Here is a 26,550-nt window from a genome sequence, read left to right on the forward strand (position 1 = left end):
AAAACCAGATTAAATAATTTAGCCCGAGACAATTAAAAACCCCAATAATTTAAAACAGATTAAAATTTCGATTTGAAAGAATTTTAAAACAGGGGAGAAAATTAGGCCAGGCCGGCTTGCTGGAATAGGAAGGTCTTAAGAGCACGGCAGAAAGTGCGCAGATCCGGGATCCTCTGTATCTCTGGGGGGAGCTCGTTCCAGATAGTGGGTGCCCCCACAGAGAAGGCCCTCCTTCTCTGAGTCATGAGACTCAGAATTTTTTACTATTTCTGTAATCAATTAAATGAGAGCAATGTAAATCTCATTTGTGGGAGTGCTAAAATGCTAATCTTTAACACATGAGTTCATGTAGTAATAATCTCCATCCACCTTACATTCAAAATATTTTTTTCTAAAAAAAATGTTAACTCTCCACAATTGCTACTGTGAAAAATATTGCAAAAGAAAAAAAACCCTCCAAAAGATCAATTTGTTGACTTTGTTCTATTGATAAGCCTTAGAATGTTAGAAAACCGTATCAGCAATTTTGCAACCATGGGGTTCCTTTAGTACTTCTAACTGTTGTAAGTGGTTAGAGTGGAAGAGACAGGCTACTCATCTTTTGCAAGAAGAAGGAAGAATATAAATTAAGATATCTTCTGCCTGGGTGCAGGTTGACATACCATTAATTGTCAGTGGAAATACAAACTGTCCACAAATTCTGTTAAACTCCAGTTTTCTTCAGATGGGGGGCAAAGAAGGATATCCAAAGTTGGCTTCATAGGATAATTGCATCTAGATTGCAAACAGATTTGAATAACCAGGAGAAGGAGCTTTCCTTCTGTAATTCTCATTAACATTTAGTGATTGTCTGGAATTTTGCAGATATGGTAGCCCTACTTATTAGAAAAACTAATGTGTGTCTGATATACAATATGTCATGAGAATGATGGTTGTATGGATAGGTTTAGAGTATTATAATCAATTGTAGGACAAATTCTTCCCTTCTGATTAACAGTCTAATGTGAAGAAGTCAGCAACTGCTTGAAATCATTGGATCCTGTCCCATGCACTTTTGCTCTGTACAATAAAACTCACCAAGATTTATTTTACAATATAGAAAAAATGAGATTTTATGGGATATTTGGACTTGGGTATATTTGCATATTTCCCTACTTAATGTAGTTATTTTCATACATAAATTCTTCATGTGAGTATATTGTAGAAATGACTTGGTCTTCAAAAAGATCTCTGGAGTTGTATCTTTGGAAATCTGATGGGATAATCTTTGAACATGGCCTGTATTCAAAAAATCATCTTGCCTTTGAGGCCCGAGAAATCCTCACTGCAAAATGTTTTGCTTCTTTTTTTTTTTAATTTAAAAAGTTTTACAAATACATTTTCTCCCCAATTCCCCCCCCCAACCCTCCCTAACCCTCCCCTCCCCCCATGACTTCCTCAGAATATAGTCCAAATCAAAATCACATTTTATAAAACTTGAACGCTTCCACCCCCTGTATATTATTCAAATCTTCATAAAAATTCAAATATTCTATCCCTATATAGTACATTTAGTTAAAAGCTATCTGATATTTCCTAGTTTGATATTTATTCTGCACATAATCTATCCATTTTTTCCACTCCCATACATAAGTCTCTTGAGTCTGATCTTTTAGGTATGCTGAGATCTTCGCCATTTCTGCAAAACTGGCCATCTTCATAATCCATTCTTCAATAGTAGGCATAACATCATTTTTCCAGTATTGACCTATCAATAATCTCGCTGCTGTCACCATATACAGTATCAACTTTGTTTCATCCAATGTGAAACCCTTAATTATACCCAATAAAAACAATTGTGGAGAGAACTGTAGTTTTTTCTTCAAAACATTTTGCATAACCCACCAAATTTTTATCCAAAAAAGCCTTCACTTTCTTACAAGTCCACCACATATGGTAATATGTGGCATCTAAGCAGTCACATCTCCAGCATTTTGGTTGAACACTAGGATACATACACGATAATTTCTTAGGATCTAAATGCCACCTATAAAATATTTTATAAAAATTTTCCCTCAAATTCTGCGACTGTGTAAATTTAACATTCTGGACCCATATTTTTTCCCATGTTTCCAACCTCACTGGCTCTGCAAAGTTTTGCGCCCACTTTATCATACAATCTTTAACCAATTCATTTCCGAATCTCTTTCTAACAAGACATTATAAACCCTCTTAATATGCATTGGACCTTTCTCTTTTATATGTCTAACCAATTCTTCTTCATGCATCATTATACCAGTTTTTTGGTCTTCTTTCCATCTCAGTTGAAGTTGATTATACTGTAACCAAGTTAAATTAGTCCCTTCTTCCAACAGTGTTTTTAATATCTTTAATTGCCATCTGCCCCCATCCATAAAAAGAACTTCTTTATATAACCCCCCCACCCCCCGAGTGACATTATATTTGTATTCCACATGATATGACCAAGATCCAGCCATAACGGTATTTTATAATCCCATTTGAATCGGTGCTTCTTCCAAACTCTCATCAAAGAGTTCCTAAGTATGTGGCTTTTGAATACTTTATCCACTTTATTCTCATAAAATAAATATGCATGCCAACCAAATTCAAGATCATAACTTTCTATATTCAATATTCCAGTCTTTGTCCTTCCAAACCAATCACTTGCTTGCATCAAGGCTGCTGCTTCATAATATAATTGTAGGTTTGGAAGTTTAAGGCCTCCCCTTTCTGGAACATCTTGCATAATTTTCAGCTTAACTCTCGGCTTTTTCTCATTCCATACAAACTTATTCACTCCTCTTTGCCATTCTCTCAGTTGTTTATCACTTTTAAGCACCGGAATCATTTGAAACAAAAAAAAGAAATCTTGGCAAAACGTTCATCTTAACTGCTGCTATTCTTCCAAGTAGAGACAGCTGCAGTTTTTTCCAGGTCTCCATATTCTTTTGTACCTCTCGCCACAACACCTCATAATTATTTTGGAACAATTTTATATTTGAATCTGCAACCTGAACTCCTAGATATTTAACCTTTGATACTATTTCAAAGCCTGCCTTACTTTCAAATTCCTGTTTTCGATCTTGTGTCATATTTTTAACTATCATCTTAGTTTTTTTCTGGTTCAGTTTAAATCCTGATACCATACCATATTCTTCTATAATGTCTTTCATCTGGATTATTGATTCCATCGGCTGTGTTAGGGTAACAACCAGATCATCTGCAAATGCCCTTGTTCTATAATCCTCTTGCCTTATCACTATTCCCTTCAAAGTACTCGAGTCCCGTATTGTATTCAACAAGACTTCTAATGTTAAAATAAACAACAATGGGGATAGCGGACAACCTTGTCTTGTTCCTTTTTCAATCCTAAAATTCGTAGTTAAACTTCCATTAATAATAATTTGTGCCGTTTGTTCTTGATAAATTGCTGAAACCGCCTGTATAAACTGATCTCCAAAGTCTTAGAACATGGCCTGTATTCAAAAAATCATCTTGCCTTTGAGGCCCGAGAAATCCTCACTGCAAAATGTTTTGCTTCTTGATGCTGGCAAAGCAAATAATAAAAGCCATATGATTTTAAAAAATGTTTTATTGTGGAGGACCAACATGACTGAACCTTGTGCTGAACAGGCAATGGAGTCCTATGCACAGAAGAAATCTCATATCCTGCTGAGTAGGTGGCAGTCTATATTTTTTAGACTGGGTAGAAATAGAAGTTTTTTCAATATGACATTTGAGAAATTATCATGTAACCTAGATCCTGATTCAATTGTTAGGTGATTTCAGAATAATTAGAGTTCCTTCATTTGAGAGAGCAATTCATGTACTATGCCAATTCAGAATGCAAATTTTAGATGTGGTATAATTGCATTTTGGTATGCTCTTTCATATATGAAACAAACAACCTTTCCTCCAGCAAAATTCTCCCAACACCATATAAAGATTACACTGGTTTCTTATGACAAGATCAGACTTTGTAAAGTTCCTTCCCTCTTCTGGCCTGCTGGGAACCTGCTATGGATATTTGCATATAACTGGCTGCAATGAGACAGATAATGTAAAGATAATATATTCTTATTGTCTTTGTGTCTCTCCAGGAGAAGAATAGAAACAACATGATTATCATAGGATTGTTTTCCTGAGTTGAATTGAGTTCATGTGATTGTTTGGGGTTTGAACTGGTAATAAATATAAAGATATTGTTGCTATTACTGTAACTTGTGGGATGAAACCATGACCTGGATATACAGGTAATCCTCAAGTTACGAATGTAATGGAGTCTGCCCATTCCATTCATAACCTGAGAATTTGTGGGAGTGTATCTCATACCTTGAACAAAATCACTCCTTCCTTTCACCCACACATTCACATAGGATTTAAAATCAAGAGTCATTTCAGATTTCCAGATAAATGAAGCTAGAAGGCAAAGGCGACGGCAGGGATGGAGACTCGCTCCTGTACTTGCCTCTCATCTAACAGAGGCTTCTTCTGGCGCTTCTTAGTCTTGCCCGTACCTGAGACACTGGTCCGGCCCATCTGCGGAAGATGCTCCATGTTGTAATAGGCTCCAGGAGGAGGAGGGGATGCCATCTCCCCCATTGTGAAGAGTGTGCTAAATCTTAACTGCTGCACACAGTGCCTTGCACAGCAGTTAAATGGGCTCCAGGAGGAGGAGGGGATGCCGTCTCCCCCATTGTGAAGCACACTTTCTCTGTGCTGTGCAAAGCGCTGCAAGAGGAGCGGCAGGCCATGGAGGGGGTATTGGGTCTTCCCCCTACCCCCTGCCAAAGGAAAGCCAGCCAGACGTCTCCTTCCCTCCTACCCTTCCCCCTTCCCCCTGCTTCCTTCCCCCCCACTCAATCCTACTTCGGGACAGAGGAGTGCATGCTGGAAATGTGTGTAGGGTGACGTCAAAGCCCATATTCTGACCCTCTGGCACTTTCCAGCAACTCTCCATGCTCCTTGAGGCCCGGTTTGCTGAGGGGGGGAAGCAGCCCTGACGCCTCTGCTGTCCCACCCCCATGGCCCCAGCCATCACTGCCCAGGGAAGGCACAGGCAACAGAAAGTGAGCAAAAACATAGCTCTCACTGGGGTGAAGGAACTGAGATCTGGGAAACAGAAAGCGAGTAAAAACAAAGCTCTCACTGGGACGAAGGAGCTGAGATCTGGGAAGGCACAGCAAACAGAAAATGGCAGCTTGCATCTGGAGGTGCCGAACAGTGTCCTGCTGTGAGAGCTGGGCGATGCCTCTCTGCATCCAATAGGGGTGCTTTTGCTGGGCCATCTCCCCCTCCTGCTTGGCTGTTGTGCTTGGTGCTTGGTGGGGGAGGGGAGCACTTTCCTACACCGCCCCCTTCTTTATCTTGGTCCTGCTGACAAGGGAGGAGGAAGGCCAGGCTTGGGAGATGGCCCCCACCCCGCAAGATACGTCCCCACCATTCTTCCCAGCCTTTTTTGCTGGCGACAACAGCAAATGTACCACGATGAAGGTAGAATGCTGTTGCTGTGTAAAGGCAAATGCAGGGGCTTTTCGCTCCCACACTAGGGCTCCAGCCATGCCACTGCCTTGACAGGGCGACAGCTCTTTCATCTCTCTGTTGCGACAGGACAACAGGGAGCCGCAGCAGAGGGCCCAAAGAGCTGCATGCGGCTCTGGAGCCGCAGGTTGCCGACCCCTGAGCCAGAAGATTGGAAAGAGCTGATGCTATTCTAACCTTCAAGAAGGGAAAACATTGATCCAGGAAACTACAGACTTGCCATTAATATCTCAGAAAATCCTAGAAAAGATAATCAAACAGGAGATTTGTGAGCACTTAGAAATGAAGAAAAGAGGAGCTCACACTGACATCACAGCGAGACGGTTGTGGTGAGCGGAGTTCCGTGGAACCCAACCAATTTCTGCCTGCCTGGAGGTTCTTCAAAGTTACCCTGTAGGGGCAATGAAGATAGGAAGGACTTTCCATTGATCGCAAGTGGATGGTGGTCCACTTTGCTTGATCCAGAAAATCTTCATGACAGGAGGAGAAGAAGATGGCCATTAATGGCTGAACCGGAGCTGTGAAGAAGAAAGCACAGAGAGAAGTGGAAAGTGAAGCAGTGTGCCAGATCTGGGTAAGGATCGCCTAATTTCTAGCCAGAATTAAGTTAAATTCCTCAAAAATACCTTTAGGAAGAAAGGGGGACTCCAGAGAGAAGGAGGGAGGGAACTGTTTTTCCCCCTCCAAAGAAAAGTGGAGAGTGAAAGTTTTGAGCTGATTACAAAGCCACTGGAATAGAGAGAGAAGAGAATGGAAAATTAACTTTAAAATGGAAGAGAAAGACTGGACTAGGTATTTTAACAAGACAAGCATTATCTAAGGTATGGATATGTGGATAAAATGTACTTTTATTGAATTATTTTTCCCTTGCTTTTGGCTACAACAAGTGAAAGTCTTCTCCTCTCTTCCTGGATCTACAAACTCATAATGGAAAGGGAAAAAGAGAGTAAGGGTGACATCTACTGGCCAAAGATAAAATATAAAAAAATATTTTGGAAGTGACAAAGTTAAATAACAAGACTGAATTGATACACTTTGATTTGAGAATTGTTGCACCTGGTGTTTAGGGACAGACTGAAGATACAATTTGTTTTGGAAACCAATGTGGGAAAAGTGAGATAGATGGCAGCTATAGAGAAGAACTTCTTTTGAATTTTTGTGGATTATAAATATTTTTGAATGACTGAAGGGAAAAGTGGAAAGACAAAATTTGTTTTGAGAATTTGGGAAGAAGACTTTGGGTTTAGCTTGATATCTTGGAAGATTGGAATATTCAACATGAGGTTCAGAGGGCCTTGTGGATTAAAAATACTAATTGACAGAAGACATGACAATATAAAGGACATCCCTAAGGATAAATATTTTTTATTTTTATTTTTTTTGTCTCTTTTTACTTTTTGAGCTTTTATATAAAGGAAGGCTTGTGTGGATTGACTTTGTGGATTATCGGGATTAGTTTAACATCTTGGAACATTGGAGTATTAAATACTGGGAACATAGCGGGCCTTGTGGATTAAAAATATTAATTGATAAAACAAGACAGTACAAAGGACATCCCTAAGGATAAATATTTTTTCCTTTCCTCTTTTTTTATCGTTTGAGCCCTTGTATAAAGAATGGCCAGTATGGATTGACTTTGTGGATTATTGGGACCAGCTTGATATCGTGGAACATTGGAGTATTAAAGACTGGGGATACAGCAGGCCTTGTGGATTACAAATTTAATTGACTGAGATACTGAGATATTGAAGGTTGATTGAATTTGAAGGAATTGGATTGGTGCTTTGGTTTTTTCTTCTATATCTGTGGGATATTGAAGTGTTGGGGTGTTGTTTGTGGTTAACCTTTGGTTAGTCCTTGGCTATTAGTAGGGCTGGTGGGTGTACCTACTGTTAGCTTATTAATAGGGGAAGAAAAAGTAAAAAGGCAACATTAGCTGCCAAGATGACAAGTGCCTCAAATCTAACCAAAATAGGGAAGAAAGCATCTCCCACACCATCATTGGCCTCCTCAAGTCCATCTAATCAGAGGTCAATAGGGAGCATGTTACAGCCAGAGAAATCAAATACATTCCAAAAGGATATACTGGTGATGTTCCAGTTGATGCAGGATGCCATGACAAAAAATCATAATGAGATAAAGAAAGATATAGGGGAAGTAAGAAACCATATGGGAGAGATGAAAGAAAAAAATACAAAATATGGATGAAAAGTTTGAGAACTTTCAGCAAATGATAACAAAAAATGAACAAAGGATTTAGAAAATGGAGGAGAAATCAGAACAAGTAGAGAAAAAAGATGAAACAAATCATAGATTGACACAAGTAAATAAAGACCTAGAAAATATGGTGATAATATTAAAAACAGAAAAAGCAGCTCACTATTTAAGATTTCAGAATATAGAAGAAGAGAAAGGGGAAGATTTACCAAACATAAGGAAAGAGTTGTTGGCAAAGGCATTAGGGATTGACAAGTAGGAGATGGAGGCAGAGATAGATGAAGTCTTCAGAATATACATGAATTACGCAAGGAGGCACAAACTTCCAAGAGAAGTACATGTGAGATTTGTGAAAAAATCTATAAGAGATGAAATATTTAATAATGCAAGAGATGAACCATTACAACGTAAGGGGATACAATTGGTAGTTTTGAAACAGATTCCTAGGAGAGTAAGAGACCTATGGAAACAATATCAGTTTCTGACTACAATGTTGATTAAACACAATGTAAACTTTAGATGGCTGATACCTGAGGGAATCCTAGTTACTTAGCATGAAAAAAGACATAGACTGGACTCACTGGATAGAGCAATGAAAATTTATGTTTATCATTTTAATATGGAAGAGGGACAGGAGGCGAGGGGAGAAATAAAACATAAAAGGCCAAGAAGTCTCAATCATAGAAGAAAAGTGTATGCGACAAGAGGAAAGTGAAGCTGAGAAAAAAGAAGGAGCAGAACAAGAAGGAGCAAGAATGAAGGAACAGAGAGAAATAAGAGCAACTAGAAGATCCATATAGAAGTGAAACAATACAAGAAGAAACAAAGTTGCTTTCAATTAATATAAATGGACTGAATTCCTCCATGAAAAAAAAAATACAAAACTACAAAGATTAAAACACCATAATAAATTATTGGAATATCCCAAATTGGGGAAACTATTCTCCTCACTATCGCAACAAAAGAGAAGAGGGGTGGTGTTATATATTAAAGAAACAATAAGTGCCAATCAAATTTTTAAAGATGAAGAAGGGAGAATTTTGATGGTGGAAGTGACATTAAATAAAAAACAGATACTCCTAGATGCACCAAATAATGGACAAGAAGAATTTTATAAAAAACTTCATAAGAAGACACTTGAAAATATTTGTCGCTTAGGAGACTTTAATGCAATAGTGGATAGAAAACTTGACTGCATATAAGGAAAATCTTTATAAAATGTTTTACAGGTGGCATTTGCCACCGGCAAGATTAGCAAAAATGTTTAACAACATGTCCGCCAAATGTTGGAAATGTAATCAGACCCCAGGCACTTCTTATCATATGTGGTAGACATGTATGAAAGCAAGAAAATATTAGATGAAAATATACATGTGGTTGGAAAAGATGATTAAGCAACATATAAAACCAGATCATGCTGTCAAATCTTATTGCCTTCGTTGATAATGTGACTAAATTCAGGGAAATGCTGTGGATATAGTTTATTTGGGCTTCAGTAAGGCATTTGACAAAACAGACTGCAGCCTACTTCTTCATGAGATAGAATAATGTGGGATAGACAGTACCACCACCAGATGGATTTGCAGATGGCTGATAAACTGCACTCAGCATTGGGCCCAATGCTCTTCAACATCATCTGACCTAGATAAGTGGATAGAAGGGGAATTCATCAGATTTGCTATTGACACATGACTGGGTGGAGGTATTGCCACAATTGGGAGATAGGCTCATGATTCAGAAGCATGGTAGATTGCAGGTTAATAGATTTGAGCATTGGGCTCTATCCAACAAGATACAGTTCAGAAGTGAGAAAAGCAAGGTCCTGCACTTAGGCAAGAAAAACCAAACGCACAGGTATTGAATAGGTGGTACCTGTCTCAACAGTAGTAACTTTGAGAGGGATCTTGGTATCCTATGGTATCTTTATGATATTTAAGTATGAGCCAGCAGCATGCTGCCACTGCCAAAAAAGCCAATACAGTCTTAGCTGCATCAAACAGAGGGATAGCATAAGATAATGAGAAGTGATGGTACCACTTTATACTACATTTGATCACACTTAGAATTCTGTGTCCAGTTCTGAAGTATTTCCTAGGCTAGTTGGCTCTAAGGATCCAACCGAATGAAATGGGAATCTGCCTGAATTAGCAGACTCTACCGTTGTTTCATCAGACTCATGATTAACATAATGATTGACATAGGATTTATTCTGTCTCTCCCATAATTCCATTCACATTAATAACTTGAGATAACTGTACTTGATTTTTGTTTAAACATTATAGCAACATTTCTTTGCAAAGTTTTATTAACAACATTCCTTGAGGAAAAACAAGTGGAAACTGGATTTTCTCTGTGTGTTTTTTGAGAACCTCATAGTAATTTTTAAAACCTCAGTTCTCTGTATTACATTGTGTTATTATTATTATTATTCCTTAATATTTTTAATAATCCTGCAGCACTGCAGTCTCTAATATTATTTTCAATTGTCTTGGTTAATAAGATAGAAAGCTAATGTTATTTCTTTCTTGAACTACTTTTTTCAGTTTAATAAAGTGTGATAAAAAATTAAATTGATCAGCTGTGTTTCTAAACCATTCTTTTGTCAGCTTAGAAAATTAATTATAAAATGATTATATCTTACTGGCAAAGAACTGGACACCTAATCCAGATTCTAATATAAAGCCTGGATGGAAAAACTTTTCAGTCTCAAATGCCACATGTTGCCCTCAAACAACCCACAGTAGGAGATACATCTGGGAATATACTCCTCCCACTCAACCCTTCTCCCTAGTACCCACAATATTTTCAAATCTCCCATACCAAGATATCTCATTATTTTCTCTACCATTCAAAGTAGCCACTGCCCACTTTTTTTTGATTGTTCTGCTTTTAGAGTAAAGACCTTTCTTTGAGCTTCTGTTTCCAAAAGGTTTGGTCCATAACTGACACTGTTTTTGGACTATCCACTTTGGAAGTTTGTCTCCAAACTGAGATTCTTACCAATGGAGTGTGGCTTTCTGACAAAGTGGCTAGTTTGCTTAAATATCCTGCTTGTTATTGCATAACCCTCCCTCCAGTGGTTTTCCCTGGTTTTCCATGTTTCAATTAAATCCCAACAAGCTCCTTCCATTGGATTCTTTCAGATTGACTGCCTTTCAAAAGCTTTATGTTGATGAATGTGCAGCAATAAAGCCAGTCCAAGACCTTCCAAGCAAGTAAATTCAAAAATGTGGAAAAGTAATTTGAAAGAAAGTGCTCATTTTAATGAGCACATTGAGAATAAGGAAGAACAATGGATGCTTCAGAAGGACTCAGTTCTTTTTCTCAATGTAAAGCTACATCAGCTTAGACATTTACTGCATCTGATCAAGTGAGCTGTTAATTCATAAAGGCATATGCCTTTTAGTAAAATTTGCTAGTCTGTAAACGTGCTATCAGCTTCTTCTTGATTTTTGTCAGCTGTAGACTAACATGGCTGTCCTGGGCATATTTCAATGTTACTATAACACAATCTCTTCATTTATTATTTTGCACATTTTGAAAATTTTGGAGGCCAAGCCAAACTCTGCTGAATTATAAAGGTTTAAGATCTTATCAATATAGGAAGCTAGATTTTTTTCCAGACAATACAATCTCTTGCTATTCTCATTGTCTGCTACTGGAAAAGTCCAAGAAAGTGAATTGAATTTACTCACCTCAGTACATTATTTTAAATGCATGACTTATCATTTTGAATAATATTTACACATGACCTAGTCATTCATATGAACATAAAGAAATCCATTTCTTTTTGTTTATTTACTGTGGAAATAATGTGGAGTTAAAATAATGAGCCACCCAGCATAAATGACAGCCTGTCACAACATTAGCCTGTTAGCTCTCTGTTGTGCACTACATAAAATTAACAGAGGCTTTACCTTACTCAGAGAAGAGGAACTTAAACTCTATAATTACAAAAATTGCTGTTCTTGAAGAAATGACGCTGATTGAACAGAATGTTTTGACAGGACTGAAAATGGCTTTCACTGCCTAACAGTAATAACAACCTACCACCCTGTAATGCACATGTGTGCCGATTAGTGACTGAAACAAAGACATCAGCTTGAAATATCAAATATTTGCTACAGGATCACAGTAAAAAGTACAGATAAACTTCTCATTTGGAGTATTCTTCTATATATAGATCTAAGCAGAATGTCAATTATTAAATAATAACCCTAATAAAAATGCTGTCAAATTTCAATCACGCCTAAATCACATTTTTTTCCAAGTTTACCCTATGTTGTTATATTCTGTGGTGAGCTGCTTTGTCACTGAAAATGATCTTCCAATTTAGTTTTGAAAATATATTATTTATGCATTTATTTGTTGGCTGGATTTTTATCTGTGTCTGATTTCCTTTCTGATGCTCCTTTTCCTTCTTTAGCCAGAAAATTCTCATTAGTTAACCAAAGCAAATTCTCTGGTCACTTGGTTTGATGGTTTACTGTATTTTGGATGCTTTTGTTTTCCCCCACTTGGCAGCACTATCCATCTCCTTTAAAGGGCAGGGTAGTTTTTGGCATGAAGCAGTGGAGACTTCAACTCCTTCACAAGCTCCTTTTCTCTCTCCGCTCCTGTGCCTTCCTTGTACTGCAGTGAACAACAAGGCTTTCTGGCTGCCATTTCTTCAGCTCCAGCAATGATGAAAATGTCTCTTTTCCTCACTCCAAACAAGGCTGTTGGAAACTTGTAGTAACCAGAGTTGCAGCCTGACTTCAGTTTTGACATTTAAAAGAAATTCTGATCTCAAAACCCAAAACCCTCTGGATTTTCAACAAATAATAGAAGCAAGGAGTAGAAGTTGATTTAAGTTTGAGATCTAATAATGTACCATGGGTTCAAATAGAACTGGGAAAATGGAAGAAAGGAATGAATTGTTAGCTGTGGCTTCACAGGTACCTTAATAAGTGCTGTGATATTCTCATTACAAAGGTAGTGCAAGCCAGGTTTGCAACCAAGGCCAAGCCGTATTGTATTGTATTGTATTGTATTGTTATTGTATTGTATTGTATTGTATTGTATGGCATGGCATTGCATTGCATTGCATTGCATTGCATTGCATTGCATTGCATTGCATTGCATTGTACTCTACTCTACTCTACTCTACTCTACTCTACTCTACTCTACTCTACTCTACTCTACTCTACTCTACTCTACTCTACTCTACTCTACTCTACTCTATTTTACTCAAAATGGCAGTCTTAGTTCCCAGTGACAGATATCCAATAGAACCTGGGTAGATCACTGCCCCCCAACTGTATCATCCATCACTGTATCATCCATCACTGACTATTGGGGGCGAGTCATTGGCCCCCACAGAGAGGGCTCACAATCTGGGAGTCCTTCTGGATAGGCAGCTGTCCTTGGAGGAACATCTGACGGCTGTAATCAGGGGGACCTTTTGTCAGGTTCGCCTGATCCGACAGTTGCGGCCCTTTCTTGATTGGGATTCCCTGTGCACAGTCACTCATGCCCTCGTCACCTCTCGCCTTGACTACTGCAACGCTCTCTACATGGGGCTCCCCTTGAGGAGCACCCGGAGGCTCCAACTGGTCCAGAACGCAGCAGCGCGGGTAGTGACGGGAGCAGCATGGCGCTCCCATGTAACACCGCTCCTGCGCGAGCTGCACTGGCTCCCAGTGGTCTTCCGGGTGCACTTCAAGGTGTTGGTTATCACCTTTAAAGCACTCCATGGCATAGGGCCTAGCTATCTTCGAGACCGCCTGCTGCCACCGACGACCTCCCATCGACCCGTGCGCTCCCACAGAGAGGGCCTCCTCGGGGTGCCATCAGCCAAACAGTGCAGGCTGGTGACCCCCAGAGGGAGGGCCTTCTCTGTGGGGGCACCTACCCTCTGGAATCAATTGCCTCCAGAGATAAGGAGAATCCAAGACCTCAGTGCCTTCCGCCGTGCCCTTAAAACCTTCCTTTTCCAGCAAGCCGGGCTGGCCTAATTTTTTAAGTGTTTTTAAGTGTTTTGTTTATTGTTTTTAATTAATGGGGCCAAATTTATATATATATATTTTAACTGTATTTTAATATTTGTACTTGATGTTTTTACTTGGCTGTTCACCGCCCTGAGTCCTCAGGGAGAAGGGCGGTATACAAATTCAAAATAAAATAAAATAAAAAAATAAATCCCTATGATTATTACAGAGGTTCTTTAGAGTGTCTCTACAGCAGGTTTTGTGTGAGAAGAACATCATTTTTATACCAGAATAATTAGAAATGATTTCAAACTGATTCCACAGAGAATGAAAATGACATCATTAAGAAATAGCCCTTAAAAGACCTATTGAAGTTTCTTTATGCGGCAGTAAAAAAGAACATCATTATGAACCTTCCTGGAGGATCAATGCTTCACTTCAGTGGTCATGGTACCCGTGAAACTCCATATTTAAAATATAACTAAATATAATAGTTTTTTCTAAAAATGCTCCCTCGGAGAGCAAAAATGTGACTTACACCTTTTTAAAGAGCTGCCACAAGGGGGAGATACCTTTACACATTGACTGTCCAAGCCTCAATCAGAGATCTATATACAGGTTAGCAGACAGGCAGAGTGAAATCTGATGTTGGGGTTTGGCCCCATCATTAGGCAAAAAGGAAGACTTTTGACATGAAAGATGCAATAAAATGTAAGTATTTATCTTTATTGTTACTGTATTTTCTTGCCAAGAATGAGAAGGACTACGTCTTAACTTGGGAGGATGATAGGTATTACTTAAATTCAGCAGCTAAGTTCTCTGGACCAATTTTGCCAGAGTATTTATGAAGTCTGTTTATAGAAATCTTTCATATGCCAATAGCCTGGCTTTATTCTCGTTTTTAGAATAAATCATCAGTATTATGTGGTCATTCAATCAATGGACTCCTGTCTTTTCTGAAATGGCGAGGTTCCATTCATGTTTAAAACCAAAAAGGAAGAGTAGACCATTTCCCACAAATAAAATGTCAGCTTGAATACATAATAATTAGAGATATTTTGTTGCTGTTTTATTTCTCTGTTAATTTGTTTTATTATTTTCTTAGCAGGCAACCTAGCACTTCGAAAGCACGTAAAAAATGCAAGTAGAAAAATAGGGACCACCTTTGGTGGGAAGGTAACAGCTTTCCGTGCGCCTTTGTGTTTAGTCATGCCAGCCACATGACCACGGAAACAGTGCTGGCTCTTCAGCTTTGAAACGGAGATGAGCACCACCCCCTAAAGTAGTAGCACAAAACAAGTAGCATATATGTGCGAGGGGAACCTTTATCTTTACCTTTACCAGGCAACAGATAAAAATGACTCTTACCACTCATATGAATATGTTACACATCAGACATTCATCTACAGTGAAGATAATCATACCGTAGTTACAGTGGAATTGATTTGTCCTTTCATCTCAGAACATATTTCTATAATGTTCTATGTTTCTCTCGAGACACATTACATTTTGTATTTTTTTAAGATGCTCAGTAACACAAGATTATATTGCACTACTCTAATTAATTTATATCTGGTTTATATTTAATTGTTTTTCAATCAATTATTGGCTTTATGTGCAGTTCACAATATATGGTTCTTTGTTTTCTATTTCTTTGGTATTTCAATAGCAGGTCTTTTAATTTACACTAAAATGTTCTATATTAAAGTAAATGCACCATGGCACATAGGTAAAAACAAAAGTTTCTGGGCTACTCCATTTTTAAAAAAATATTTTGGGCATATCATTTTAACTAAATTTCAGTCATATCCACTTAATAATTCAAAATCATAAGACTTCTGATCTAAAACTATCAGAAGTTGACATAATTTTACATATTATGATACCATTGGTCAGTCATAGTTAATAACTGGTGACTATATTGTAAGATAAACAAATGATTAAAAAAATAAATCATATAAAAAGTTTCAAAGAACTGGTTGCTCAGGGGAATTTATTTTCATGTCCATATATAGAATACAGCAGGAAAATATAGATACTATAAACAAGCAAGTAATAAAAGGAGAATGTGTGAAAGTCATCTGCAGCTTTTCATATAACCTATGGAGCAGTTCTTGCATAATTCTAGGAGATACCTGTTAGCGAGAACACTCACAAATTATGAGCAGACATATAGTCTTCACAGGTTCCTACAGGTCAGGAAAATCTGTTTTTTGTCATCTTCTAAAAAATAATCTGCTGCAAAGAAGAAACCAGACTGTTGTAGGTTGTGTAAATTGGGGTTCCTGCTAGAGCCGTGATGGCGAACCTATGGCATGCATGCCAGAGGTGGTATGCAGCACCCTCTCTATGGCATGTGAGCCATCGCCCCAGTTCAGCTCTGTTGTGCACGTGTGTGCGCTTCCCACCTGCCAGCTGGTCTTTGGGTCTCTGCCACGCATTCATGGAGGAGAGGCTATGCGGGGGCCATGCGTGCATGCATGGGGGGCAGGGTAAGTGCCAGGGGCTACATGTGCATGTGGGGGGCAGGGCGCATGCGGGGGATGCGTGCATGCACGGGGGTGGGGTGCATGCAGGGGATGCGCACGCATTGCATTTTGGGGATTTGGGCATGGGCGTATGCATTCATGGGCACCTGCATGGACACTTTGGGCACTCGGCCCAGAAAAAGTTAGCCATCACTGTGCTAAAGGAATAGAGAGTCTTCATTCAACTTTGGCTGATAGATCATTTGTGACCTTACTTGACACAGAAGACACTGAGGACAGTTACATTCTTTAGATGACTGTAATTTGATCTATGTGGGGTTGCCTTTGAAGACCACCTAGAGATTTTACTTGGTTCAAAATGCAGAATTTACATACCTTCTGGTTAACCTTGACTCTGCCATATTATGCCAGTGCCGTAGGAGCAGTATTTCAAAATGCTGGTCATAACTTTTAGAGGTCTTAGGCACATCTCAGGATATCTAAACGGTGGCATTGGCTGATAAAAGTTGCCTATAGTCTCCAAATAAATGATCATTAGTCGAGGACTACCTGTTTTCTGAAGCCTCCAGGTAATTGCATTGTTCATTATTTAGACATTTTTGTCTTTATTATCAACAATAGTTAAGTCTGGGATGTTATGTGGCAATTGCTTAACTGTTTGTAGAATTCAGTCCCAGAGCAATTTAGTTCCTTCATATTATTATAGTTTGTTACACTGTATATTTTGTTGCACAGTCAGCTTGATATTCAGACTGGATTTGGTATTTTTATCAACCTATCGAGTCCTTCCCAAGTACCTGAGATAGGCAGATGTGGATGTTTGATGGATTGCTTTTATTTTTATGTATTGTAAAGATTTCATAAATAAATAGTAAGATTTTAATTATGACAATCACATAGTAATTCTACTAACACTGAGAATTTTTGGGGGGATGTTTGTATACTTGTGACAGCACTTAGTTTTTCATTCTCATTCTTGAGATATCAGCTGATTTCCTACTTGGAGTTCACTCTTAAAAATCATCACAAGCCCCTTGTGTTTCATAATGTAAATCCGATGGAGGATCTGTTGAGGCAGACCCCATGTTCAGTCTTTGTCTGGATTTTTCCAATCTACTTAGAGCTGAACCTTATTTGACAATGCCTACTATCCTTGTGCTCTTTATTGGAAGTGTTACAACACTTTCTCTAAGTGCTGGAGATTCGATATAGAGATAGATACGGACATATAGTCAGTGGAATCAGCAGGGTGTCCATGCATGATAAAATATGGCAGCCATGGCAATACGAATGAAGCCTTCCCCTTTTGAATATGAATCAGCATACAAAACAACAGTTAAAAAAAAAAAGAGGGTAAAATTTATATCTTACTTTTAAAAAAATGTTTCATTCTGTTCATTTTTCTCATATTAACTTCTAAAGTAGGATGGACAATCTTATGACTGCATGGAATTCATGTCTTAAACTTCATGAGTATTCTGACAGTGTGCTATTATAGACAATTTACCAGAAATGGGACATATTTCTCTGATAGTATAGATAGCAGTGCAATCTACCAAACTGAATATTGACTTTTTTTTCCATTTCACCACTAGATGGCAACCTTGTACATTGCTATTTTCTCTCCCTTTTTACTCTCCAAGTTTAATGTCCTTCAACTTAACCTGGAGATTCTTATCTAGGATCTTCATGATATATATCTGTCTATATTTTCCTATTTCAAAGCAATGATGAGTCTGCTTGGACTTTTTTTGTCTTTGAACCTATGTTGACGTCTGATGACTACAGTTTTCTAGGCAAGATTTTGAAGATGGTATGCCATTTCCTCCTTCCCAGGGCTAAAAAAATGTGACTGGTCCATGGTGACCCATCTGGCTCCATGCCTAAGGTGGGCTCAGAACTCATAATCTTCTGATTTGTAGCCTGATGCCTTAACCGCTACATCAAACTGTCTGCGTGTAGTGTTAGATTAATGTATGTTTAAACTCTGGTCTCCAAGGTGCTTGTCTCAGTAGCTGCTGTTTTCCTCATAAAAGAAAACAATTGCGGGTACCCATATTGCATGTGTGTTTTGCAAACAAATGCTACAAGCTTAGCTATTACTGCAAACTTGCTCCCCCCAGAAACCAAATTTGCAATAATCTCAATGATGCAGATAATTTATGAAAGGGTTTTCTTTGCTAAAACTTCATGGTTGCTCTGCAGTTGGTATGAGCTCCTTGCTCTTAGCTTTGCAGTCAGCCTTGAGCTGTTTCTACACAACACACCATCTAGTCTTGTTTTGATTAATATTGCAGCTAATGGTGCTTCCTGCAGCGGAAACTGCTTTGCCAGCAGAAATTCTGAAAAATGGACCATAAATTCTTCAAATGCCATTGTATATAAGATTAGAATTAGTTTGGGTGTGTGTTAAGTAATCTGGCCTTATATTTGTTTTAGCAGGTTACCTAGTGTTTAGCTTCTGTTTGCTAGTTTTGTCACTGCAGTCAGCAGAGTGCACTCCCAATTTTTTCTGCTATTGATTCAAAATAATCACAGACATTTGCACCTTCCATATAAAATTGTCATTCACAAGTAGATCCAGAACTGCATACATGCCTGAATCATTATCCAGTATCTAACTTTTTCTCAAAGTTAGGTAAATGCTCCTATTTGCAAAACAGTAATTTGTATTATTGGAACAGCTCAACTCGGAAATCGACAGGGAAAGAAATATACATAAAGGTCCAGAATGCAAAAGAAATGGGCTGTTGCACCTTTCTTGTAAATACAGCAAAGGCAACATTTGAACTGATGCAGCAAAAGCAGCTTGGGAAAACTCACACTGAACTGGGGTTTCTGAGAAAAGGTGTAGATGTTCTTTTATTCAATGCTAGAATATGAAAGCCACTTTGCAGAATCCCTCTGTCAATTGTAATAAACTATGTGTCTGTGGCCTAGAGTCGGTGTGTGTGTGTATGTGTGTGTGTGTGTGTGTGTGTGTGTGTGTGTGTGAGAATCTGGGCTATTGTCTTTGTAATTACTAACAATAAATACCACTATCAAAAAATTTACTGGAGAATTTCTGGGTTTTTTTCTCAAGGACTTTAATGAAAGCATCCATAAATTGTGCTGCCTATTGTTAATTAATACACATTGCTACATAAAGCTTTGTCTTTTCTTCTTAGTAACCAAGAGGTACAATCTAGATTAACTCCTACACTGCAGAAACATTTGGATCACACATCTTGATCAGGGTAAAGCAATAGACACAATTTACATAGACTTTGTTGTGGTCCACCAGCAGCCTGCAGACCTGGCAGCGGAGTCGGACAGTGAGGAGGCTGGGGAGGACAATGGGCCAGTCCTGGAGTCAGGGGAAGGCCCGGAGGAGGGCTCTGCATCTGAGGCAGAGATGGGGCCAGGGCCATCTGGGAGCGATGGGCGGACTCCAGAGTCTACAGAGGCGGACAGCAGAGAGGCAGAGGAACAGGAGGAGCCTTTTCTTAGTGCACACATGCAAAGAGCTGCCAGAAGGCAAGAGTAGCTGAAGCAAAAAGGATGACTCGGTAGTAAGGCCAGAAGATGATTGGCCAATCCCATACGGCTTAAAAGAGCAGCAACGAGCCATTGGGTTCTTTGTAGAAAAGCAACTTTGATTCCAGTGCTTCTTGTCAGCGTCTCTTGAACTTTGTGGGGTTTTTGCTAAGAAAAGCCTTTGGCAGGTTGCCAAAGACATCAAAGGTTGTGATAAGGCCGACGGACTGGTTATGAAGAATTTGTTTTGGACTAAGCTGAGAATGAATTAATTCTCAGGTGTTTTATTAAAATAAGTTTGTTCAGGACGGAATTGTGTTTGGTAATCACTACATGGGCCTAGGTCACAACAGACTTCTGCAAAGCCTTTGATTCAGTGGTGCACGACAAACTACTATTAAAACTAAGTTCTTACGGCATTTCTGGATCCCTGCACAAATGGATAGATGCATTCCTGTCAAACAGACAATAAGTAGTCAAAATAGGGAGAGCCCTATCAAATCTGGCACCAGTTAATAGCGGTGTCCCCCAAGGCAGTGTTCTAGGACCCACACTCTTTCTGCTTTACATCAATGACCTATACGATCATATTAAAAGCAGCTGTGTCCTCTTCACTGATGACATAAAATTATTTAACACCACTGACAATACTGCTGCCTTACAAAGCAACCTTGACCATGTGTCAGAATGGTTGTGCATTTGGCAACTCCAAATCTCAACTAATAAATGCTCTGTCCTACACATTGGCAATAAAAATCAGAACACCAAATACAAGTTGGGCAGAAATGACCTCATAGACGACTCTCATTCTGTCAAGGACCTAGGCGTACTCATCTCAAATAATATAAACCCCAGACCTCACTGTAACAGCATTGCCAAAAAGGTATTAAGAATTGTTAATCTAATTTTGCGAAGCTTCTTCTCCGGTAACGTATTGCTAACTAGGGCATACAAAATCTTTGCCAGACCAATTCTCGAATGCAGCTCATCTTCCTGGAATCCACACTCTATATCAGACATTAATACAATTGAGTGGGTCCAGAGGTATTTCACGAGAAGAGTACTCCACTCCTCTATTCACAATAGAATCCTGTATGCCACCAGGCTTGAAATTTTGGGCTTGGACAATCTGGAACTGTGACACTTGCAGTCTGATCTAAGCATAGTACACAAAATTGTCTGCTACAATGTCTTGCCTGTCAACGACTTCTTCAGCTTCAACCTCAATAAGACACAGGCAAACAATCGATACAAATGCAAGGTAACCCGCTCCAAACTCGACTGCAGAAAATACGACTTCAGCAACAGTGGTCAATGCCTAGAATGTTCTACCCGACTCCATTGTTACATCCTCAAAACCTCACAGCTTCAACCTTAAACTATCTACCATGGACCTCACCCCATTCCTAAGAGGTCCATAAAGGGGGCGTGCATAAGCACACCAGCGTGCCTACTGTCCCTGTCCTACTTTTCCAATTTATTTGTATTAATTTCCCTCGTTCATGTCCATGTTCATATTCATACCTGCTATCTTGTACATGTTTGACAAACTAATAAACCAACCAACCAACCAACCAACCAACCAACCAACCAACCAACCAACCAATTAAAAAACCCCACAATTTTGTGTCTAGAATCCTATGTATATATAAATATTTGGAATATTTTTTTTGCATTTTAAAACTTCAATTATGCTCATAAAGTTCTGTAAAAAGGAACCAATAGTAGCCGAAGTGCCAGACTGATTTTGCCTGGGTGTGCAAAATCTTCTCAGTTGTGTACTGGACTTTCTTTTATTCTCTGCTTGGACAAACAGGAAAAGATGAGTTTTACACTTCTCTATAATGTGTACGACAACTTAACAACCAGTTCTCATGAATTGGAGTGTGATGGCTAGATAGCACCTCTCTGGCAACCTTGTAAGAAAAAGAACAAAAACAATGCTTTTAACACCAACAATCATTTTGTTAGGCTTAAAAGGTCACCAAATAAAAATACTTAAGGTGGCACAAAAGTTAAACCTAAATAAATAAAAAACTGCCACAAACATGCAATCCCCCCGCCCCCCAATTCATGCACCAGCTCCCTTTATCTACCAGCCACAATCACAAATAGCCTGGTCTGTTTACAAATTCAGATTTTTGGAATTCATGACATGGTTGGATCTGGATGAAACTCCAGAGAGCAGGAATGGCATCAGAGAAGTAAAATGGTCTCCATAAATAATTGCTTGTCTCCCTTGCCACCTAAGTGCATCCTGCCTTCCTAGGCCAAACAAACATGACCCACTTCATTTTGTGTCCCATAAACATTTCTCTGTAAATCCTACTTTTGCTATCTCAATCTGTGGATCAATTCCTGCGATGCAAGGAATTGGCAAAGATCAGAATATCCATGAGCACAAGGGACCTGTCCATCAAGGGAGGAGGATTGGTTGGTATTATTTCAGCTTTGTCTGGGCTTCACGTGAGTAGCTTCATGTGAGCATTGCTGCCCAATCTCTTCTTGGCCATAGGAGATGTTGGGTACTACTGGAACTCCGAGAGAGATGTTCTATCAGAAAGGCACTGCAGCTTGGTTCTGGGATTCTAATTGGGCATGCTGCTATTCTGGTTACCCCTGGTCAGAAGATCAGAGGAATTTGTAATATGTATCAGGGCTTGCCAGTTTTTCCAACCTGTTGCTTAATAAAGTGGGTTTTTGTCCTAGATAGGGATCTGGAAATTATTATTGGTTTCTGCTGTCTCCCCTGTATCGCCACAGAACTAAATCCGCCAAAAATGGAAGTTTGAATAGTAGCAGTAAGAAGTTAATTAAATTCTTAATGCACTGCGGTGTATAAAGAAATAGGGCAAATAGAGCGATAAGCATTCACAGCAATCTTCTCTGTATGGCTACAATGAAAAATGTGCCAGGCAAAAATGGAAAAATAATTACAGAGCTATCAGAAAAATAGTTATGAGAAGGAAGGCATAGATACCTAAGTGAATAATATTAACATACAAAAAAAGCTTATTACCTTGCCATAGGGTTTGTTTTATTTTTAAAAAATAAACCCTACTGCAAAATAAGCTTTTTGTGTTTATGCTGATATTATTCATTTAGGTTTTTAAATTATTTTATTTGGTTTTCAGAATATTAGGAGCTGTTAGATAACCTATTGATAGAATGATGCCTCTCTCGATTTTCAGTAATCTTAATTTTAGGTGACAAGATAGGTGACAACTCGCAAGACCACAGGAAATATTCTCAGCCAGAAATGAAGCCAAGAGCAGTTCTGACTGATCAATTCTGTTTAGTTGAGTTAACAGAGAACTTGCCAGAGAAGAAGTGAAAACACAGTATTTTCATGGCTGTGTATGGAAGAAAAGATGGGTGAATACTCAAAGCTTTCTCTCTTTATGCCTTTCAGTTTTGAAAAGGCTGGAGTTTCAAAGCTGAGGGTGACATCTTAGAGAAAAAAAACCACAATGCTTTGAGTTATTTCCTACTTGATTTCTGAAAGGAAAAAAAAAAAGAAAAAGAAAGAAAGAAAGAAAAAAAGTAAAAAGAAAGAGTTCTATGTATAATAGCTCTTCATCCCTAACTGAAAGAACCAAGTCATTGTTGCCTGAAATACCAAAATCAGTCATAAAGCATCGTTTTTTTCCTGCTCAGCATTCTAGGGAGTGAGTTGAAATCTTTTCCAAGTGGTATGAACGATTGTCGTAATGACCCGCAAACTGGAAAATTGCTGCTGTTTTGCCATTTTTGTAACATTCCCTGTTAACAAGGAAAACTCTACATTAATAATAATAATAAAAAAAATCTAAGCATAGGACATCAGTGGAAAAAAAATAATTCTTTCTGCTGAAGAAGAAAATGTACTTTCCAGTGGATAATTCCAGTTGCAGAAATCAAAGTGAGAGAAAGAACATCGTAATCCGGCAGTAACCTCAATTATAGAACTGGAAGCCTAAGAGAAGCCTGCAGAGAAACATCTAAAAGAAGTTTCTTAGCTTTAGACTGTCTATAGTGATGATGGACCAACTACAAGGGGTTTTAGTGCTCTATTTTTATGGTTCTTAGATCCTCTCAGTTCCTAGCTTTCAACTAAATTAAACAGCTATTTGTATCACGTTGATAAGCTAAACATGTCTATGTTGTGTAAACCCCATTATCCTCTCCACCCCAAATTTCAACCTTATTTCTGTTATGATGTCAATGTGTAAAATGTGTGCCCTTCAGTGCTCAGAGGTCACAAGATTGCCCACTCTGAGTTACAGGAAGCCTGAGTAAAGAACTTCATATACACAAATAAACCACACTGTGAATTTTAAGCAAGCTCTACAGGTTACCACCCTGTAAAGTGATAAGAAACGAGGAACAGCAGTATTAAAAATTGCCTAAGTAAAGTGGGCCTAACAAAGCTAATTCTTGCCAGCAAATCCCATACTTTTCAGAGCCTTACTACTGAGCAGCATGAGACAGCCACCAGAGGCAATGGATTAAAAGCAGAAGAGGCCATGTCAAGAGTAACCTGTTTTCCATATGTCAAACTGGTCTAATTGACCTTGAAAGTAATACACTGTGCCTGGAATGGGCACCATTTGTGCAGATGACAATAGGTCTTTCTTACTTCTTTCTGAATGCCACAGGAGTTTTGGTTGTTGTTGTTGCAAGAAAATGAAATGTCTGTATCTTTAAAAAAAATCAAATGTGAAGCATAAAAGCTGATCTAAAGCACGTTTGCAGCTATTTAATGTGGGGTGAAGGACTTTTGGCCCCTCAGGATAGAAGGTGTACCCTGCAATACAGATAGTCCTCTACTTATGACCACATTTGAGCCCAAAATTTCTGTTGTTAAGTGAGACATTTGTAAGTGACTTTTGTCCCATTTTGCAATCTTTCACCACACTAGTTAAGTGAATCACTGCAGCTGCTAAGTTAGTAACACAGTTGTTAAGTGACTCTGGCTTCCCCATTAATTTTGCTTGTCAGAAGGTTGCAAACGATGATCAAATGACCTTGGGACACATCAATGTTGTGATGCTGCAAAGATTGTGAAGTGTGAAAAATGATCATAAATCACATTTTTCAATGCCGTTGTAACTTTGAACAGTCACTAAATAAACTGTTGTAAATCAAGGACTACCTGTATCTAGTGGAAACAAAGAATGGATTTTCATTTGTTCACAATGCATCTACTGTTCAATATTTTCCATGCAACTGCTTGAAGTGTGGCTGAACCAACGATATGAAAGGCATCTCCTCCAGGACTTAAATGGCATTTTGACATGTTGTCAGAATGCAGAATTTTGCAGGGTCTGTATAGTTTAGTGCATCTTGAAACCTCAGAGGAGTTGCAGGTTGTTTCACATATGTGCTTAAGGTGGGCTGGAAATTCTTCAGAAGAAATTTTTCATTAGCTGGCTTGGTTTCACCTAAACTGTCAGTAGTGGTTGGACTGAATAATGACGGAGTTTCTCACCTAGTCATAGGTGGTAAATCTTACTTCGTATGCTGGCTTTGTTTCTTTAAAAAAACTGCCTCACTTAGTCATTATAGTTAGGAATGGCAATTTTGTATGATGGAAAGTTAAAAAGAAGAGCTTTCCTGCACAGACATATCTGGAACTGTATATTCCCGTTTCAAAATGGGGACAGTGTGAAATGTGCTTTCGTTCTTTTTTATACACTTTTTTTTAGTTTCATTGATAGCTTAGGAAAAAGAAAAGAAATAAATTTGCCTATTGATAGTATTCATTCAGTTGCAGCATAGCAAATACTGTCACTATTACTAAAATGTAGGACGTTACAAAATTCCATCTAGTGAAAGTCTGGAATATCAGAAGCTACAAGTGCATGAAGGCATAAGAGAAAGTTCAGATACTCTTGGTAACCACCTTATTTCTTCATTTTTATAAGTGTAGTAATGATTTTTTAAAAATGCATTTTCTATCATAGAGAACCAGTTTGGTATAGTGGTTAAGGCTCTAGACCTAGAACTGGGAGATTATGAATTCTAGTCTTAAGCACCTTAAGCACAAAGCCAGCCAGGTGACGTTGGGCCAGTCCCTCTCTCTGAGTCCTAAAACAAGCAAATCACTTCCAAAATCTGCCAAGAAAACTGCAGGGAATCAACATTGACTAAAAACAATAGCAATAGCATTTAGACTTATATATTGCTTCATAGTGCTTTTACAGCCCTCTCTACGCTGTTTACAGAATCAGCATATTGCCTCCAACAATCTAGATCCTCATTTTACCAACCTCAGAAGGATGCAAGGCTGAGTTAACCTTGAGCTCGTCAGGACTGAACTGCTGGCAGTCAGTAGAGTTAGCCTGCAATACTACATTCTAACCACTGTACCATCGCGGCTCTGAAGCAATAAAGGAGAATATTTGTAGGTCAGGCTTGAAAGAAGGGGTCCTTGGTACTCTCTGAACCAAGGTTGGTTGTTTTCTTGCAGACATTTCATTACCCAAACTAGGTAAGTTTAAGTTTAAGTTTAATGTGATTTATATGCTGCCCTATCTCCAATGGACTCAGGGCGGCTGACAACAATAAAATGCACAATTGCACAGTAAAACAATATGAAATTAAAACTCCAAATTAAAACAGTTTAAAATCAATTTAAAACTATTAAGAACCCCCCTCCCCCATCAGTCCAGGCTACGAAACAACCAGGTCTTCAAATCATGACGGAACGAGCGAAGGTCAGGGGCCATCCGGAGCTCCAAAGGAAGTTGGTTCCAAAGGTAGCATCATCATTGTTAGTCCTAGCTTCTAGTACTGATGATGTTACCTAGTTTGATGTTACCTAATGTCTGCAAAAA

The 26,550-nt window shown here is 38.7% G+C and overlaps 1 long non-coding RNA gene across 2 annotated transcripts in view; it reads right to left on the bottom strand.

The window, feature by feature from the left end:
• LOC117655712 (uncharacterized) overlaps positions 1–26,550 on the bottom strand; it is a 149,667-nt gene that overhangs the window by 22,146 nt on the left and 100,971 nt on the right. The window contains exon 3 of one of the 2 annotated variants that reach the window (XR_015728726.1): positions 26,367–26,541. The exons of the other annotated variant lie outside the window; for it this stretch is intronic. This is a non-coding gene — a long non-coding RNA (uncharacterized LOC117655712). Of the gene's footprint in view, positions 1–26,366; positions 26,542–26,550 lie in introns of those variants that run through there. 2 annotated transcript variants of the gene reach the window in all.

Source organism: Pantherophis guttatus, chromosome 7 (assembly GCF_059756535.1).
Source record: "Pantherophis guttatus breed Tessera chromosome 7, ASM5975653v1, whole genome shotgun sequence".
NCBI lineage: Eukaryota > Metazoa > Chordata > Lepidosauria > Squamata > Colubridae > Pantherophis > Pantherophis guttatus.